Genomic DNA, 20,954 nt, shown 5'->3' with positions numbered 1-20,954 from the left:
TTTAATTTTTCCCCCATGGATTACAGCCACATAATAGCTACTGTGAACGGCTCTTAAAATTCATCTATCGCTTTCGCCTGTTTACAACGGCGGGTGGAAGTTTCCATCTGTCCAGCTTGCCAGGACGTAAGGAAAATGTTTTTTTTTTTTTAGTCATCATTTCACTTAGCCTTTCCTGTGAATCCTGCATAGTAGTTTGTATTGTGTATGAGGTGAATGTGCGCTTGTGTCGTGATGCGCTGGTGTAGATATCCGACATCTCATTTGTATATAACCAGAAATCTCCTCCTTGGAATAAGGGAAATGAGAATGTACCGACGGAATATCAAGTTCTATACAGAAGGGACATTCAGCTGGGAGATGTTGGTATGGATGGATGACTGGGGTAGATTCCATCTGTGGGGGGCAAATAGCTAGAGCCTTTTAATATAAAGTCCGGGCTTGATAGATGTTCTAGGAAACCAGGGGTCAGGATGTCGCACGTCAGGTGATGTCATACAATGGGAAGTTATGTGACCTTATATGATCAGTCACGTGTCCCCCTCATCTCTCCCTCTTTGTCACAGTCATTACTTTCCCCTCATCTCTCTCCTGTGTCAGTCATTACTGTCCCCTTATCTCCCAGTTCACAGACTGTAATGTGTTGTTGCTTTTCGACTGTGTTTCTTCGATATCGAATGATGGAGCCGAGTGTTAGCATAGCATGTGGTACGGTGTATAGCTTAGGGAACCTGTGCTGTATATTGTACTGTCATGCTTTGTGTGATTGCAATTTATTGGAGGACTTGTAATGACGACTGAATGACGAATAAAGCTCTTTCAATACCTTCTCTTCCCCTGTGTGTCCATCATTACTGTCCCTTCTCTCCCCTGTGTGTCCATCATTACTGTCCCTTATCTCCCCTGTGTGTCCATCATTACTGTCCCTTATGTCCCCTGTGTGTCCATCATTACTGTCCTTTATCTCCCCTGTGTGTCCATCATTACTGTCCCTTATCTCCCCTGTGTCCATCATTACTGTCCCTTATCTCCCCTGTGTGTCCATCATTACTGTCCCTTATCTCCCCTGTGTCCATCATTACTGTCCCTTATCTCCCCTGTGTCCATCATTACTGTCCTTTATCTCCCCTGTGTCCATCATTACTGTCCCTTATCTCCCCTGTGTCCATCATTACTGTCCCTTATCTCCCCTGTGTGTCCATCATTACTGTCCCTTATCTCCCCTGTGTGTCCATCATTACTGTCCCTTATCTTCCCTGTGTCCATCATTACTGTCCCTTATCTCCCCTGTGTGTCCATCATTACTGTCCTTTATCTCCCCTGTGTGTCCATCATTACTGTCCCTTATCTCCCCTGTGTGTCCATCATTACTGTCCCTTATCTCCCCTGTGTGTCCATCATTACTGTCCCTTATCTCCCCTGTGTGTCCATCATTACTGTCCCTTATCTCCCCTGTGTGTCCATCATTACTGTCCTTTATCTCCCCTGTGTCCATCATTACTGTCCCTTATCTCCCCTGTGTCCATCATTACTGTCCCTTATCTCCCCTGTGTGTCCATCATTACTGTCCCTTATCTCCCCTGTGTGTCCATCATTACTGTCCTTTATCTCCCCTGTGTGTCCATCATTACTGTCCTTTATCTCCCCTGTGTGTCCATCATTACTGTCCCTTATCTCCCCTGTGTGTCCATCATTACTGTCCCTTATCTCCCCTGTGTGTCCATCATTACTGTCCCTTATCTCCCCTGTGTGTCCATCATTACTGTCCCTTATCTCCCCTGTGTGTCCATCATTACTGTCCCTTATCTCCCCTGTGTGTCCATCATTACTGTACCTTTAGCTCCTCCTACTCCCTCCCCCGTGTGTCAGTTATTACTGTCCCCTTATATCTCCCCCTGTGCGTCAGTTATTACTGTCCCCTTCACCCCCGGTGTCCCTTGACTGCCAATGCCAATCAGCAGCCTTAGTGGCGACACTCCGTACTACTATGTCGTTGCTCATGTAACACCGAAACTTGGACCACAGGCAGAATGGAGATCAGTGGAGGCAAATAACAGTCTGTTTTTTCAAAAGATGAACAGTCCATAGTTTAAAGGGCTGACAAAAAGGCGCCACCAGGAAATTCTTAGTCGCCATGGCGGTTGGCAAGCCCTGCCATAGGCAACGTTCACATCTCAAAATGACCCTACCATGGTGGTGTATGTTGGCAAAGCAACAGATCGGTATGCCATCGTACACTGTAGCACCAGGCTGGTCAGTTTGGTCTGCTTGGTCTTCTTCTTAGTGTCTAATGTTAAAAAGCAATCAAAATAAGTGTATGCTTAGACCAGGCTTGGTCACTACTTGACTATATTTTGTCCTTTAGACTTGGGGGACCTGGCCTGGGTACGCCATGATATGTCAGTGTCCCCTTCTGCAGATTTGCTTTCTATACCACTATCATAGGATCATTCTAGATGTGAACATACCCTAAATCTGCTATCTGTTCACAAAAACCGAAAGCCCAAGTTGGTGTATGCTGAATCTAGTGACCTGTTCTCTGCTCTTTGGGTATAGACAGAACAGTGGTCTCCAAACCTGTGGACCGCCACATGTTGCAAAACTACAACTACTGTCTATATCAGTGTTTCCGAACCAGGATGTCTCCAGCTGTTGCAAAACTACAACTCCCAGCATGCCCGGACAGCCTTTGGCTGTCGGGGCATGCTGGGAGTTGTAGTTTTGCAACAGCTGGAGGTACCCTGGTTGGGAAACATTGGTCTATATGGTATACAGACCTGTCTGAGGCTCTGTGTGCCGCCGTACATTGCTCCCTTGTGTCTGGTGTAGATTAAATCTGTATAACTGGTGCCAGAAAGTTATACAAATTTGTAAATTACGTCTATTTAAAAAAAATAAATCTTAATCCTTCCAGTACTTATCAGCTGCTGTATACTACAGAGGAAGTTCTTTTCTTTTTGAATTTCTTTTCTGTCTGTCCACAGTGCTCTCTGCTGACACCTCTGTCCATGTCAGGAACTGTCCAGAGCAGAAGCAAATCCCCATAGCAAACCTTTGCTGCTCTGGACAGTTCCTGACATGGACAGAGGTGTCAGCAGGGAGCACTGTGGACAGACAGATATTCAAAAAGAACTTCCTCTGTGGTATACAGCAGCTGATAAGTACTGGAAGGATTAAGTAATTTACAAATCTGTCTAACTTTCTGGCACCAGTGGATTTTAAAATAAATAGTTTTCCATCAGAGTACCCCTTTAATTATGAGCTACATGGGTGAGGGTTTGTTCTTGAGCAGTGTCTTTGTCTATGGTTGTGATTGATATATGAAAGCTATCACAGTGACTATGACCAGATTTCCTGGCGACATAGCCCTGCTAGATCATGAGTGATGTGTCCTATGACTTTCCTTCGAAACCACAGAGCAGTATGATAGTCTTATCTGATTAGACAGAACAGACATACATGGTAATGTCTTTTCACTTGCAGGTTTTCTTTTAGGATATCGTAGAAGGATTCCAGATGAGAGAAGAATAGAAGTTATACCTAAAACGCGTGGAAGCCTTTTGTTATAAAGAACTATAGGGATACTGTAGTGGTTTTTTTTTTTTCCCTCCTTCTTTTTGACTAAATTCTTCATTCATGCATTTTGCATCCGCCCCAAAAGTGAATGAGCGCCTGTCTCTGAGTCACTGGAGGGATTAATCTTGGAAGACTTTGTATTAAAAGCTTATAGACTCTTGATTGACTGGGAAGAGGCTCCTCAAGTCAATTCTGAGGCCATACAGGATTAGTTATGAAACTGACCCAATGAAAAAGTGCCCGTATTGTGCTTAGAGGGGGGGACATGATGCAGGGACCGGCGGTGATCATTACCGTGTTTTTCGCCATATAGGACGCTCCGGCAAATAAGACGCACCCAATTTTAAATTGGGAAAATCTAGAATACAATGTAAAGTATGTCACAGTGATCTTCAACCTGCGGACCTCCAGATGTTGCAAAACTACAACTCCCAGCATGCCCGGACAGCCGTTGGCTGTCCGGGCATGCCAGGAGTTGTAGTTTTGCAACATCTAGAGGTCCGCCAGTTGAAAACCACTGGTATAGGAAGTTGTACTCACGTGTCCCTGTCACCGCTGCCCTGGATGTCGCCCTCCACCGCTGTAGCCGCATCCCCGGGGTGTCCCCGTCGCTCCGGAACGTCTCTGCTGCCGAGTATCCTCGCTCTCCTACGCACACCTTTGATCACCGCGTCTGAAGGGTTAATACAGGGCATCACCGCGATCGGTGATGTTCTGTATTAACCGCGGGTCCTGGCCGTTGATGGCCGCAGGGACCGCCGCGATAGGTGTGAATTCGCCGTATAATACGCACCAACTCCCCCCCCCCAGTTTTGGGGAAGAAAAGGTGCGTCTTATACGGCGAAAAATACGGTAATTATTTGGTACTGAAGCCACAACCGGGTTGTAAAATGTACCTGTTACTAGATAAACAATTAAAAATAATAATAATCTTCCCCTCCGTCCCTGGCTCAGAGCACGCTGTGAAAAGTCAGGAGCATGCACAAAGCCCTGCTTGTCCCGTCCACACTTCCTGTATTTTATTCCAGCCGAAACACACAGGTAATGGCTGCAGGGACAAGACAGCATTGTGGACAATGGACGGACACCTAGGGGTAAGGCTGCATTCACACCTCGTTTTTACGTTACGGGTGCCGGACCAGTGCTGAAATCCATTTACTTTAATGAGCCGACCAGAGTCAAACGGTGACTCCGGTCGGCTCATTTTGGACCCGTATGCGGCTTCCTGACCGGACCTAAAACCGTAGTATACTACGGTTTTAGGTCCGATCACAAAACCGGATATGGGAGAGCCCGGTTTGCCACTCCTCCAGCCGGATCCGGCACCCGTAATGTAAAAACGAGGTGTGAATGCAGCCTAACAAGCATGGAATCGTTATGCACCCGAAAATATGATTTTTTTTTTTTTTGTTTACCAATGTATACTACTAATATTCATATAATCTTGTCTACATTATAAAAAGTCTACATTATAAAAATAAAAAGGTTTTGCTAATTACAGTGTCTATTTAACTCTTAACTTTTTATATGTTGACTAGAACATCTCAAGGTATTCCATTTACCAGTGTTTTTATCTTAGGATGAAATGTTTTTCAACTTGAACCATGATCCATATTCAACAAATGACGTTCTGTTTTACAGTTAAAGGGTAGCTCCCACCATCCCTTTTTTTTTTTCTTCCTGTCCCTGCCTATTGCCCATCTATCCCTTACCCCCCCCCTGCCTTTACATTTTTTTTTACTATATTAAAAATGCTTTTTTTTCTGCCTGGTAGTGTGCTCACTACCAGGCAGACTTCCCCGGCAGGCATGACGTCACTGACGCCTGCTGGGGGGCCTGACTTCCGCCCTTAGTTCAACTATACAGGGTGCCTCCAGCTGTTTCACCACTACAACTCCCAGCCTGCCCTGACATCTATTGGCTGTCAGGGCATGCTGGGAGTTGTAGTGGGGAAACAACTGTAGGCACCCTGTGGTGAAAACAGTCTCAGCCGCAGCTGCCACAGATCCCGCTCCCCCAGGCCCCGCCGCGCAACACCCCCCACCCTTCTCCCTCCGCCGACCCAGAAAAAACATTCCGCTCTCCAAACTCCATCACCCCCAGACCCCGCCGTGCAACAGCCCCCTCCCTCCAACTGCCCGAAAAGAAGACATTCCGCTCCCCTTATAAGACCTCAGATCAGACTTGCCCATCCGGAGGATCAGCGCAGCAATGAGTGCGCGCGCTGCCTCCGGACAGGGTAATGGGGGCGGGGCCATGCGCGAGGCTAGTGGAGCAGCCTGACAGTGGGCAGTGCAGCCCCAGCTTTCAGCGCGCTCGCTCTCGCCTGTTTGATTGACAGGCGGGAGCGAGCACCGCAGTGACTGGATTTCGACTCATTGCCAGGCTGAAATGAGTCGAAATCCAGTAGTGACGTCACTGCTGAATGCATTCGGCCACTAGGAGGGCGACCCCTAGTGGCCGAATTTAAAAGTGATTTTAAACTTGTTTAAAATCACTTTTTTTAATTAAAGTATATTAGAGATATGTTGTAGTACTTAAGTACTACAACATATCAATTTTTTTACTTCATGACAGTGCCCATTTAAATGGGAATCTCATGAAAACTAATTTTTGCTATTGCACTCCTTATGGTAAATAAAAAATCTTCCTCGTATACTTTGTTTAAAAAAAAAAAATGTCTGTTTTATTTGTGTTAAAAAAAAAAGCTGCCACTAGGTGTCTCCCTACTTGTCCAGAGCACATTTCCCCCCATCTATTGCACAGACTTTGGACTCCTGCTGGCCTGGCAGAAGTCCAAACACGGGCAAATCTGAGGGGTGTGGTGCAGCCTTATCCAGTCATAGCTCCTCTCACACTGAACTGCTCTGGGCTGTGTGTAGCAGAGTGAGGGAGGAAGTTCTCCCCTCTATGGCTTCAGATGATGTCACACCTGCTGGGTAACGCCCCTTCCCAGTCTGTGAACCTGAGACTGAGCAGAAAATACAGAGCAATATCAAGGTAGAAAACTAACAAATAATAAAAATAAAGGCAGGGGGTGGTTTATCATGATGGGGAGGATTATAAATTTATCAAGTTAATGAGAGGTTCTCTTTAAGCTTTTATTTGTTTTTCCCCTCCTCCTTGCTTTCCATCTAACCTTTCCCCCCATCAAACTATCCATGTGTAGGGTTGGCAGAGGATGCGGCCCACGTGACAGCAGTTCAGTAGCTGCAGACTACAGTTACAATGATGCCAGTTTTACTGCTCCCCTCCGCCTCTCACGTTCTATGGTTCCGTCACAGTGTTCCTGACACCTCTCTATCTTAAAGTGACAATGCACACAAGATTGTTGGCCAGATCCCATTTTGGCACGAATTCCCTGTCATCTCATTTGTTTGGGGTTGTCACTTGTCTGCCTAGTTGCAGATGTTTGGTCAGGAGGGAGAAGGACCAGCCTGGTGAGTTTCGTCACCCTCGTTCCTTTTGTTTTCTAGTGAAATAAACCGGTGTCTGGCAGCGGCTTATTCTCCTCTTTATTAGTGTTGAGCGACATAGGCCATATTCGAATTCGCGATATTTCGCGAATATTCGTCGTACATATATTCGCTAAATTCGCATATTCGTAATATTCACGTTAAATTTTCGCGTATGCAAAAATCGGCATAAATGAAAATTAGCATATGCTGAAATTAGCATAAGCAAAAATTCGCACATGCGAAAATTAGCATATGCAAATTTTCACATATTCGAAAATTCGCACACCAGTCTCACACAGTAGTATTAGAGCCTTCTTTACACCACACAAGCTGGAAGCAGAGAGGGATGATCACTGTGATGTGTACTGTGATAAAAAAAAAAAAAATCCGAATATATAGTGCTATATTCGCGAATTCACGAATATGCGCAAATAAAATTCGCATTGCGAATATTTGTGAGCAACACTACTCTTTATGTTCAGAGTATATTCAAGCAGCTGAGCGTGTATTTTTAGGGGACGGGATAGGAAGGAATAGCTGTCAGCTGAACAAGCGTTTGGCGGATAGCTACAAACCCACAGCCAGCTAATAGGCTTTTTCATGAATTTTGGATAAAGCCACGTAATGTTGTCTTTCGGGCTGTCATACATAAGGCAGCTTTGCCTCGCTGTCCTCATCGCCTTGGGAGATCCTGTTTACAGTGATGCATCCAGGACATTTTGCAGGCCTTTAGCAGGGGTCGGCCGGATCAGTTCTCTCTCTAAAATCCCATGTTTGGTTCCAGCCCTGCTGAGTGACTCATAGCTGGATTAAAATACTGCTGTGTGCCTGTAGTCAGCTGCTTCCCCTGCAGCCATGGCCGTGTGCTCCATTTCATCTGTCCGGGTGTGGCCGCCGCCGCCGCGTTCAAAGTGAAACTTATCTGTTTCCTCCGCTTGGAAACTGAGTCTATATTGTTGTCTTGAAAGAATTTTTGCAAGTTGGAGGAATAATCCCGTTTTACGTCCTTACATCTCCATTGTAAATTCCAGCTGTGTCCTGAGCCTACAACAGCTGAAGTCTCTCCATAATGTACAGTGTATCCCAACCAGTGTGCCTCCAGCTGTTGCAAAACTATAACTTCCAGCATGCCCGGACAGCCTTCGGCTGCCCGGGCATGCTGGGAGTTGTGGTTTTGCAACAGCTGAAGGCACACTGGTTGGAAAACACCGGTGTATCCTGTTGTCAGGACCCTTGGTCACCGCGTTGTCCCAACCAGTGTGCCTCCAGCTGTTGCAAAACTACAACTTCCAGCATGCCCGGACAGCCTTCAGCTGTCCCGGCATGCTGGGAGTTGTGGTTTTGCAACAGCTGGAGGCACACTGGTTGGGAAACACCGGTGTATCCTGTTGTCAGGACCCTTGGTCACCACGTTATTTGTATGTACAACATGCAGTCACGGTGATCAGTATTGTGTACTAGTTAGAATGACACTATAAAGCATTTATTTGCAGTCACTTTTGCATGTGAGGGGTATTCCAGGGGGAAAACTTTATTTATTTAAATTTTTTTTCCAAAATCAACTGGCTCCAGAAAGTAAAACAGATCTGTAAATTACTTCTATTTAAAAATCTTAATCCTTCCAGTTGTTTTTAGCTTCTGGAGTTTAGTTGTTCTTTTCTGTAGCACTGTTGTCAGTAATTTACAAATCTGTTTAACTCTCTAGAGCCAGTTGAGATATATTATACAAAAAAGAAGATTGCAGCAGCAAAAAATTGAGGCTCTTAGCGCACTTTTTGATCAAAACGTGTACCCCATCCACCACGGTGGCCTCATTTAGAATGTGTATGTGTGTGTATATATGTTTTTCCCTGGAATACCCCTTTAACCCCTTAACGACGAAGGACGTAAATGTACGTCCTGGTGATGTGGTACTTAATGCACCAGGAAGTACATTTACGTCCTAAGCATAACCGCGGGCATCGAAGCGATGCCCGGATCATGCGCGGCAGGTCCCGGCTGTTGATCGCAGCCAGGGGCCCGCCGGTAATGGCGGACATCCGCGATCCCGCGGATGTCCACCATTAACCCCTCAGATGCCGTGATCAATACTAATCATGGCATCTGCAGCATCGCGGTCACTTAATTAGATGATCGGATCGCCCCTGCAGCGCTGCCGCGGCGATCCGATCAAACAGCACGGCAGCCGGAGGTCCCCTCACCTGCCTCCGCTGTCTTCCGGGAGTTTCCTGCTCTGATCTGCCTTCCCGCAGACCAGAGCAGAAGATCACCGATAACATCAGAAACGGGGGAACATAGGAAGGTGAGTTAAAGCTTGTTTTGTTTCGCTTGGCAGCCCGGGCACAGAGGGTTAAAGAAAAAACACACCGGAGTACATCTTTAATGCATATGCAGAAATATAAAATCACATCCCCTTCATCTACCCATGATCTTTATTTATTTATTTATTTTTCAACCATAACAATATATACAATAGCTAACAATCCTGCCCTTTATTCTTCAATGTGAGTGCCCTTAATGGCACCGTAGTTGTTTTTGTCTGCGGTTTGCATTGAGTAGGAATACATTTGGGCAGGACCTAGTATATTCCATCACCCCTTGAGATGTGAACGTCTTCCTCCTCTGCTCAACCACAAAGCCTGTTGTGTTTTTAGCCATTTTCAGCCGCAGAAGCTTCAGCCTCTGGTCTTATAATATCCTTTGGGCCTCCATTTGTTGCTTTAATTTTAGAGGGAGCTATGACTGAAATGTTACCATCTCCAGTATACCATGCGTAACATTTGACAGGGCTCTTATTTGGGGCTGGTGGGTACTCATGTGCAGAATGCCTCCTCTGTAGGAGCTTTTAGCGACTTAGTTGACTTGTCACCAGACTTACAATATAAGCTAATTATAGTTATTAAAGGTTTTCCCATCGCTGACATGCATGTCATACCCCAAAAGCATTAAATATTCTGTATTGGCTATTGGGACCTCAGTTCTGTCTGTCAAGGACGCCTGCAGCAGGAATGGCTTGACTACTTTTAGTCTGGCATTTTGTAATGTTGCCTTATTTATAGTAGCATTTTTTATTAGCATTTTATTAAAGGAGTAGTCCAGTATTGAAAAAGTTATCACTTATCCTAAGAATAGAGGATAAGTTTCAGATCGGGGGGGGGGGGGGGGGGGGGAAACAGCCGCAAGGACCCCCGCAATCTCCCGTACGGGGACCCAGCTCTCCGGCCAGTTAGCGTGTGTCGACCATCGCATGAAGCGGCGGCCGACAAGCCCCCTCAATACAGCGCTATGGCATAGCCGGAAATTGCTGAAGACAGCACTCTGGCTCTCCCGCGGACTTCCGGGCCCCTGTATGGGAGACCCCTCGCGCGCGATCTGAAACTTATCCTTAGAATAGGGGATACGTTCGATTTCCAGTCCTGGAATACTCATTTAAGTCTACATAGCAGTTTTTCCCGACCAGTGTGCCTCCAGCTGTTACAAAACTATAACTCTCTGTCTGGGAATCCTGGGAGTTGTAGATTTGCAACAGCTGGAGTCACCCTGGTTGGGAAACACTGCTCCAGCTGTTGCAAAACTACAACTTCCAGCATGCCCGGACAGCCTTCGGCTGTCCGGGCATGCTGGGAGTTGTAGTTTTGCAACAGCTGGAGACACACTGGTCGGAAAACACTGCTATGTAGGGAAATAAATAACATTACTCTGTGTTTTTCATTTTTGCTCAATTTTTTTCTCCATTTGTGTATGTATGTACAATGCAGATTTCGCACAAGGTAATCTGCACCCAATGCTGTGGATTTTTGCTGCAGGTTTTCAGCTTTTGTCCAGTCATTGAAAGCAGTATAATGTGAATGTAAAGCAAGCGGCAGATCACACGTGTATGCATTGTGTGTGAACATACCCGAATACAGCATGCCTTTAGGTTTGGAGTGTTTTTCTGGCTTGGTTTCCCCAAAAGTTTTTCTATAGGATTAAAAAAAAAAAAAAAAACAGAAGTGCGTTTTTAATGCTACACAACTAAAATAAGCAAACATTAAAATTGATTTGAAAAAAATGCCATCAAAAACAGCTTGGTGCTTTTTACAGCCATTTATTGGGGTGTTGTGGCAAACATTATGTAATTTATAATTATTATTATTTTTTTTTTTTTTTATAATGTTGCTGGGCATGATGTAAAAATACCAAACAAGCAATACTTACCTACCGGATCCTCCACAACTCTTTTTCCATAGACGTCTAATGCTCCACTGCTTACGGCTTCTTTTTTGCTTCCGAGTTGGAGCAGTAACTGCCCGCCCAGCAAATGCGGGAAACTCTGCATTCCTGATTCTGCAAAAAGAATGAACATGTCAATTATTTTTGCAGAATTCCGGATTCTGAGTGTTCATCGATTATTTTTCTATGGAAAATCACAGCCATGGAAATGGCACTAGATTTAGAAGCCTTGTCCCTCATATGATGGTGATCTATCGGGTTTCCGTAATGGATCCTGCCTCCGCGGTAGCCATGATAGTGTAAGCCGAGCATAGTCTGACTTTTCGTTGCTTGTTTTTGGGTTCTTTTTAGGGATTAAGTCATGGATTTTGCACTTATATCTTTCCCGTATACCGCCGGACTACCTGAGGGCACGGCAGTGGGCATGTATTGTTAAACATTGACTAGTGCCGTATGGACTAAGCCATCTATTTAGTTGCGGGTAAGTCCCTGTTCACCTATACTCTTTATTGTAGAGCGGAACAAAGAAAATAGCTCAGCCAGATCCCTTACACGTCAGACACCAATGGCACACCATATTACACCATTGACTTTGAAGGGTGCATGGGCCATTTGGTCCATCTACAACTGAATATTTGACAGATGCTCCTAGTGTCTGACGCAGATGTGAACAGGGCCCAATATTCGATGACCAGCCTTGTTGGTTGTCATTTATCAGCCTCTGGCAGGAGAGGAACAGGGACTATGGGGGAGATTCATCAAGACTTGTGTAGAGGAAAAGTTGACCCGTTGCCCATACCAACCAATCAGATCGCTTCTTTTATTTTTCATAGGCCTTTTTAAAAACGAAAGAAGTGATCTGATTGGTTGCTATGGGCAACTGGTCGACTTTTCCTCTGCACAAGTCTTGATGAATCTCCCTCCATATTCCTTTAATCCCTTTATCTCCATAGTGGTGTACCTTCTTCCTCAACCCAGCTAGGAGACGTCTCAGCCCACTGGGTTTACTAAAACATCATGCCGGATGCTTGTGAATGCTACAGGTAGAGGCCGTTTACAAAGAATGTTTTTTAGGTATTTTCTTTAGTGTGGGTGAACTGGAATACTAAGCACATCCAGTGGACAAAAGTGACGCTGTTTCCTGAGGAATAAAAATCGGCCCCTTTTTCTTACAATGAATCAACCTCGTGCACTTTATAAATATTGAAGTTTTAAAAAGTTCTAATATTCATAGAACTGTGTGAGTTTTTGTAAACTCTCTGAGCAGGGGGTTTAGTAACTTATCTTAAAGGGGTGTTCCAATTTTTTTTATTTGACTATGCTACAGGGGCTGTAAAGTTAGTGTAGTTCATAATATATTGTCTGTACCTGTGTGTGACGGTTTTCTCACTATTCTTCTGTGATTTTCACCCCAATATTTATATTTAACAGCATACAAAATTACTGTTATCTCAGATTTTTCCCAGCTTGCAATGCGGCCGAGACCTGACTCACTAGTCAGCTGATGACAGGGAGCCTGTCTGCTCCAATGGGTGGAGAGATCAATCTGCAACTAATGCAACAGCTGGAGGCACCCTGATTGAAAACCACAGGTTTTATGAATGGATGCAGCTCATTTATGTTTCAATGGGTGGGGTGGCTGATGTGTGGGAGGGAAGAAAATGGAATAGTGGGATTTGTAGTAAAAAAAAAAGAAAACTCAAACAGGAAATACCAGTTCACCTAAAGCTAGCCACAGTATTATGGTAATCTCACAACATAGCCATTTAGCCCCAAGACAAGCGCAGATCCTTCCTAAGCATGTCCATTACTGTCTGCCAGGTACGTACTAAAATCACCTTATGGTGGAGAACTCCTTTAACTTTCATTCACTGTACATCTTTTTTTACACTAGATTCCTGGAGAGCAGGATCCCCTGTAGTAGTTTATGGGGGTCCTTCTCATCTCCTAGGTGCTGCCCCCTTCTGTAGACATTAATAAACATATCAGCAGCACATCACCTTCTATTGACTGCCTCTGGGCTCTTGGATCATTTAGTATAGGGATGGTCTGAATTAGGATACCTGCATGGCCCACGAGTCACGGTCACATTGGCAGAAAACTGCAACCAAAACTTACGTTTTCTTTAAGCAGATTGAGATTTTTCATGGCGATCTCGTCGAGTCCAAACCTTACTGACTGCTGAGCTGAAGTAGTTGTTAGTTTTTTGTGTTTTTTTTATCTAATATGCAATGCAGAAAATATTAAGTGAATTAATAGGACATTTGTGTTATTTTTTGGTTTTTTTTCTTACTGTGTGTAGTGTATCTTTAATCAATGGGGATCTGACATCAGGGATCCTCACTAATTAAAAGAACAAAGGGGTGCAGGGCTGTACTTTTAATATTAAATGTATTAATATATTTCTATTGGGTTTTGACTGGTTGGTTTTGCATACATTGTACCGCAATATTACCTGTGACTGGTACCAGCGTATGACCGGTCATTGTGTGCAGATAGTTGCTGGGTCACCCAGCTCTGATATTGTTGTGCACAAACTGCATATGAAGCCTCCATTACACCTTCTCTTTTAGACTGAATCTAGTGAAATCACACTTTTTTTTTTCTTATTTTCCCTCTTCTGGTTCCATTTCTCAGTAGATTGGAATGCTTGGAGAAGCACCAAGCTCTCTTCTGGAAACTTACTAACACCTCCCTCTGCAAGGTATTTTCTGTCTGTATTCATAGGTATTTCTGCATCATGTAAGTTTTTTGGGTTCTTTTCAGGGATTATTGAAGTCTCTGATGGATTTTGCACCTATATCCTTTCTGATACCGGCGGACTACCCGAGGGCACGGCAGTGGGAATGTTTTGTTAAATGTTGACTAGTGCCGTATGGACGAAACAATCTGTTGAGTTATAAAGGGATATACACCTACAACAATACCCCACCCATGAGTAAATAAATCATCCAATATGAAAAACAATGAATCTTTATTGTTACGTCCAATAAAAACCTCACATAAAAAAACACACAAGGACAGAAAAAATCAATGGTACTGGGGTGAACCTGTAGAAAATATTTTATACTGTATGCCTCAACCAGGACTCACGTGGGGTGAGTCCTGGTAGGCAGTGTATGGACCTATATGTAACCTATTACTTGCATACACCTTCATTATATGGCCACTACTTGTTAAAGGGATTATCCAGGAAAAAACTTTTTTTTATATATCAACTGGCTCCAGAAAGGTAAAGGGGTATTCCAGGCCAAAACTTTTTTTTTTTATATATATATATCAACTGGCTCCGGAAAGTTAAACAGATTTGTAAATTACTTCGATTAAAAAAATCTTAATCCTTCCAATAGTTATTAGCTTCTGAAGTTGAGTTGTTGTTTTCTGTCTAACTGCTCTCTGATGACTCACGTCCCGGGAGCTGTGCAGTTCCTATGGGGATATTCTCCCATCATGCACAGCTCCCGGGACGTGACATCATCATTGAGCAGTTAGACAGAAAACTTCAAAAGCTAATAACTATTGGAAGGATTAAGATTTTATAATAGAAGTAATTTACAAATCTGTTTAACTTTCCGGAGCCAGTTGATATATATAAAAAAAAGGTTTTGCCTGGAATACCCCTTTAATACAGATTTGTAAATTACTTCTATTAAAAAATCGTAATCCTTCAGAGCTTCTGAAGTTAAGGTTGTTCTTTTCTGTCTAAGTTCTCTCTAATGACACCTGTCTCGAGAACTGCCCAGTTTAGAAGCAAATCCCCATAGCAAACCTCTTCTAAACTGGGCGGTTCCCGAGACACGTGTCATCAGAGAGAACTTAGACAGAAAAGAACAACCTTAACTTCAGAAGCTCATAAGTACTGAAAGGATTAACATTTTTTAATAGAAGTAATTTACAAATCTGTTTAACTTTCTGGAGCCAGTGGATATATATAAAAAACTGTACTCATGGGTGGGGTATTGCTGTAGGTGTATATATTGTATTTTGGATACTTACCTTGTTCCTACTGTGCAGCAGGCTAGAGATGAGCGAACTTACAGTAAATTCGATTCGTCACAAACTTCTCGGCTCGGCAGTTGCTGATTTTTCCTGCATAAATTAGTAAAGCTTTCAGGTGCTCCCGTGGGCTGGAAAAGGTGGATACAGTCCTAGGAGACGCTTTCTTAGGACTGTATCCACCTTTTCCAGCCCACCGGAGCATCGGAAAGCTGAACTAATTTATGCAGGAAAAGTCAGCAACCGCCGAGCTGAGAAGTTCGTGACGAATCGAATTTACTGTGAGTTCGCTCATCTCTACAGCAGGCATATTATAGGTAGAGATGAACGAACTTACAGTAAATTCGATTCGTCACAAACTTCTCGGCTCGGCAGTTGATGACTTTTCCTGCGTAAATTAGTTCAGCCTTCAGGTGCTCCGGTGGGCTGGAAAAGGTGGATACAGTCCTAGGAAAGAGTCTCTTTAGGACTGTATCCACCTTTTCCAGCCCACGGGAGCACCTGAAAGCTGAACTAATTTATGCAGGAAAAGTCATCAACTGCCGAGCCGAAAAGTTTGTGACGAATCGAATTTACTGTAAGTTCGCTCATCTCTAATTATAGGGGTTCCTGTGTTGGTGCTTTATAGTTATAAAGGAAGCCAAGCTGCAAGTAAGGCCCTGTTCACACATATTCTCCTATTGTAGAGCAGAACAAATAAAATAGCACAGCCAGATCCCTTACACGTCGGTCACCAATGGCACACCATATTACACCATATGCACTATATACACCATATGCACTATATACACCATATTACACCATATGCACCATACGCACCATATGCACCATATGCACCATATACACCATACGCACCATACGCACCATATACACCATATGCACCATACGCACCATATGCACCATATGCACCATATACACCATATGCACCATACGCACCATTGACTTTGAAGGGTGCATAGGCCATAGTGCATTTGGTCCGTTTATGATCTTTTACAGACTCCTAGTGTAACGTCGGATGTGAAGAGGGTTTAATATTTGATGACCATCCTCACGGATGACATTGTTACAGAAGATATTTTTAAGCTGCGCATATCATAGTTTCCACGTCCTGAGGTTACTGTGGGGGAGACATAAGATGCGCAGGCAAGTGACTGTGTTGTTTCTCTGTGGTTATGGAGGATGTGACTGCAGATTGCAGGGGTGGGAATACCCAGAATGTGTAAGTCCTAAAGCCGAGCAGATAGACGGCCATGTTTCTCTGCAGTCATATATGTGGGAATTAGGGCAAAATGTCATGTGTTACATGCATATACGGTAGTCCCTCAAGTTACAATATTAATTGGTTCCGGGACGACTATTGTATGTTGAGACCAGAACTCTATGGAAACCTGGTAATTGGTTCTGAAGGCACCAAAATGTCATCCAAAAATAGGAAAAAGTCCGGATTAAAGGGGTATTCCAGGCAAAAACTTTTTTTTTTTTTTTATATATATATATCAACTGGCTCCGGAAAGTTAAACAGATTTGTAAATTACTTCTATTAAAAAATCTTAATCCTTCCAATAGTTATTAGATTCTGAAGTTGAGTTGCTGTTTTCTGTCTAACTGCTTTCTGATGACTCACGTCCCGGGAGCTGTGCAGTTCCTATGGGGATATTCTCCCATCATGCACAGCTCCCGGGACGTGACATCATCATTGAGCAGTTAGACAGAAAACTTCAGAAGCTAATAACTATTGGAAGGATTAAGATTTTTTAATAGAAGTCATTTACAAATCTGTATAACTTTCCGTAGCCAGTTGATATATAAAAAAAAGTTTTTGCCTGGAATACTCCTTTAAAGAAAAATAAGTAGATAACTAATATAGATAAAGCAAGTCCTTGCATATAAAAGTAGTAAATATCTGCTGGAAGCTGTGAATCACTGTCTATGTCAGTGTTTCCCAACTAGGGTGCCTCCAGCTGTTGCAAAACTACAACTCCCAGCATGCCCGGACAGCCGAAGGCTGTCCGGGCATGCTGGGAGTTGTAGTTTTGCAACAGCTGGAGGCACCCTAGTTTGGAATAACTGGTCTATGTATAGGCCAGAAGCTTCTTCAGGGTCCTGTATGGTACACAGTGTCCTAAAAAAGTAAAATGGAGCCGCCCTCACCTGGTGTCCAAAGGAGCAGCTAACCCTGGTACAGGTAAAGAATACAGAACATGTAATACCACCCTGTAGTTTAGGGAGGCGCTACCAGACACCAGTCAGTGCATACGCTTCAGTAATACAGGGGTTTTACCAGTGAATGCCCCATTCTGATTGGTCGGTTCTTCCAGCCATTGACAGGTTATGCAGATCTATATTGTCCGTACATTGTATGTTGAGTCTGGTTTCAGAAAATATCCAGAAAAGATCATTGTATTTTGAAACTATTGTATGTTGAGGCCATTGTAAGTTGAGGGAGCACTGTATAGCAAGGGAAGAATACATATTTGCATTGGGTGAAAGTTGTGGCAAATACAGAAGAAATCAGTGTGAAATGCCAAGTGTCTGCCCTACTATTTCCACTGTGTATGAATAGAACGTTATCTAATGTGCCGTTTTAGATTTTCGTGCATGGTTCTGGGTGAAGAATCTGCCCCCCCCAAAAAAAATCCATACCCATTCGTGCACATGTGAAGATGATCTCAGCGGTGCCTGGCAGCTGTGGGTACACTGGCAGCTATACATCTCAGCTGTGTACGCCTGGTAGCTGACAGTGATTCCTGGCATAAGACAGTGGTCTGGTGTTCTTTGTCCTTTGCTGTACTCTGCGCAGTAACTAAATCTGATTACTGAGCACTTTTTTTTTCCTACTCCCAGGACATCATCCTCGTATAGCTCTTTAGAGCTGCTGCAGATTTAACCCTGGTGTCATGGACCCGCAGTGTTTATTTGTGTGTAACGTGATGTCAAACATTAACAGAAGGCCGGAATACTGGATTAATCCTCTTCATCAAATTCGTAGGGTAAAAATGGATATTCCTGTTACGATTTTATTAATGACTGTTTTCCGGGGCCTGTCCTTAGCACTGGCCATCAGTGTTAGATTGATGGAGTCCGACTCCCCGCAAACTCTGGATTGAAGAGGCCGAGACCTCTTCATTGAATACCAAGCACAGCTCCGTTCGTTTTGTAGTGGCTGTGCCTGGTAATGCAGATCAGTCCTATTTTAATGCATAATGTACGGTACTAGGTGAAGTATTATGCCTGGTAAACAGTGAAGAGGCCAAGCACCATGGTCCATTTAACCCCTTCCCGACCTATGACATACCTGTACGACATGGGTGGCAAGGTGTTCCCGACCCATGACATACAGGTACGTCATGGACATTACTGCCGCTACTCGCGGCACCCCGCAGCGCCCGGAAAGATGGTGGCTATCACTGATAGCCAGCCATCTTACCGTGCGACCACGGGGGGTTTCGTCCCCCACCCCCCCCCCCCAGCGATCGCTGCTATCAGCTGGTCAAATCTGACTAGCTGATAGCAGCGTTTCGCTATCAGAATACTTAGCAGCGCGGTGTGTGAGTTCCGATCACGGGGATCGGGACACACACCGCTCTGCTAAGTGTCCCTGACCCGTCCCCCGGCGTCACTTACCCATTGGAGTAAGCGGTCCCGAGCGGTCCCGGCGTCCTCCGTGCGGTCCCGGCGTCCTCCATGCGGTCCCGGCTGCGCTGCGTCCCGGAGGTGAGTTTCCGGCAGCAGTGCGGCATCTTCATTGGCAGCAGTGAGATCGCCGTAAAGCGATCTCACTGCTGCCTCTGAGAGTTTCAAAACTGCAACTCCTAGCATGCCCAGACAGCCTTTGGCTTTCTGGGCATGCTGGGAGTTGTAGTTTTGCAACATCTGGAGGTCCACAGTTTGGAGACCACTGTATAATGGTCTCCAATCTGTGCTCTTCCAGATGTTGCAAAACTACAAATCTCAGCATGCTCAGTCTGTCCAGGCATGCTGGGAGTTGTAGTTCTCTAACATCTGGAAGAGCACAGATTGGAGACCATTATACAGTGGTCTCCAAACTGTGGACCTCCAGATGTTGCAAAACTACAACTCCCAGCATGCCCAGACTGCCCAAGCATGCTGGAAGTTGTAGTTCGGCAACATCTGATCCTTCAGATATTGCCGAACTACAACTTCCAGCATGCCTTGGCAGTCTGGGCATGCTGGGAGTTGTAGTTTTGCAACAACTGGAGGCACACTAGTTGGGAAACATTGTCCGTTTCCTACCTCAGTGCCTCCAGCTGTTGCAATTGTTGCAAAACTATAACTCCCAGCATGCACTGACAGACCATGCATGCTGGGAGTTGTAGTTTTGCAACAGCTGGAGGCACACTGGTTTGGAAACACTAAGTTTGGTTGCAAAACACTTGAAAGTTTATTACTTAACTTAGTGTTTCCAAACCAGTGTTCCTCCAGCTGTTGCAAAACTACAACTCCCAGCATGCACGGAAAGCCAAAGGGCATGCTCGGAGTTTGCAACAGCTGGATGTTTGCCCCCTCCCTCCAATGTGAATGTACAGGGTACACTCACATGGGCGGAGGTTTACAGTGAGTGCTGCAAGTTTGAGATGGCGCAAATTTTGCGCTGCAGCTCAAACTTCCAGCGGCAAACTTGCTGTGAACCTCTGCCCATGTGACTGTACCCTAAAAACACTACACTACACTAACACTAACCTAAAATAAAAAGTAAAAAACACTACATATACACATACCCCTACACAGCCCCCCTCCCCCCAAAAAATGAAAAACGTCTGGTACGCTACTGTTTCCAAAACGGAGCCTCCAGCTGTTGCAAAATAATAACTCCCAGTATTGCCAGACAGCCATTGACTGTCCAGGCATGCTGGGAGTTTTGCAACAGCTGGAGGCACCCTGTTTGGGAATCACTGGCGTAGAATACCCCTATGTCCACCCCTATGTCCACCCCTATGCAAATCCCTAATTCAGGCCTCAAATGCGCATGGCGCTCTCACTTTGGAGCCCTGTCGTATTTCAGGGCAACAGTTTTGGGACACATATGGGGTATCGCCGTACTCGGGAGAAATTGCCTTACAAATTTTGGGGGGCTTTTTTTTCTTTAACCCCTTATGAAAAGGTGAAGTTGGGGTCTACACCAGCATGTTAGTGTAAAAAAATAAATTTTTTACACTGACATGCTGGTGTTGCCCTATACTTTTCATTTTCACAAGAGGTAAAAGGGAAAAAAGACCCTCTAAATTTGTAACGCAATTTCTCCTGAGTACAGAGATACCCCATATGTGGGCGCAAAGTGCTTTGGGGGCGCACAACAAGGCCCAGAAGGGAGAGTGCATCATGTACATTTGAGGCGATTTGCACAGGGGTGGCTGATTGTTACAGCAGTTCTGACAAACGCAAAACAATAAATATCCACATGTGACCCCATTTTGGAAACTACACCTCTCACGGAATGTAATAAGGGGTGCAGTGAGCATTTACACCCCACTGGGGTATGACAGATTTTTGGAACAGTGGTCTGTGAAAATGAAAAATAAAATTTTTGATTTGCACAGTCCACTGTTTCAAATATCTGTCAAACGCCAGTGGGGTGTAAATGCTCACTGCACCCCTTATTAAATTCCATGAGGGGTATAGTTTCCAAAATGGGGTCACATGTGGGGGGGTCTACTGTTCTGGCACCATAGGAGCTTCCTAAATGGGACATGT

The 20,954-nt window shown here is 44.5% G+C and overlaps 1 protein-coding gene across 4 annotated transcripts in view; it reads left to right on the top strand.

The window, feature by feature from the left end:
• RNF19A (ring finger protein 19A, RBR E3 ubiquitin protein ligase) overlaps positions 1 to 20,954 on the top strand; it is a 120,620-nt gene that overhangs the window by 20,727 nt on the left and 78,939 nt on the right. The window contains exon 2 of one of the 4 annotated variants that reach the window (XM_056522406.1): positions 18,087 to 18,232. The exons of 1 other annotated variant lie outside the window; for it this stretch is intronic. The gene's annotated coding sequence lies outside the window, so the exon portion shown is untranslated. Of the gene's footprint in view, positions 1 to 13,883; positions 13,951 to 18,086; positions 18,233 to 20,954 lie in introns of all 4 variants that reach the window. 2 more of the 4 variants (XM_056522405.1, XM_056522404.1) reach the window with 2 other exon arrangements.

This window comes from Hyla sarda, chromosome 5, assembly GCF_029499605.1.
Source record: "Hyla sarda isolate aHylSar1 chromosome 5, aHylSar1.hap1, whole genome shotgun sequence".
Taxonomy (NCBI): Eukaryota; Metazoa; Chordata; class Amphibia; order Anura; family Hylidae; genus Hyla; species Hyla sarda.
This window is presented reverse-complemented; position numbering and strand designations above follow the sequence as displayed.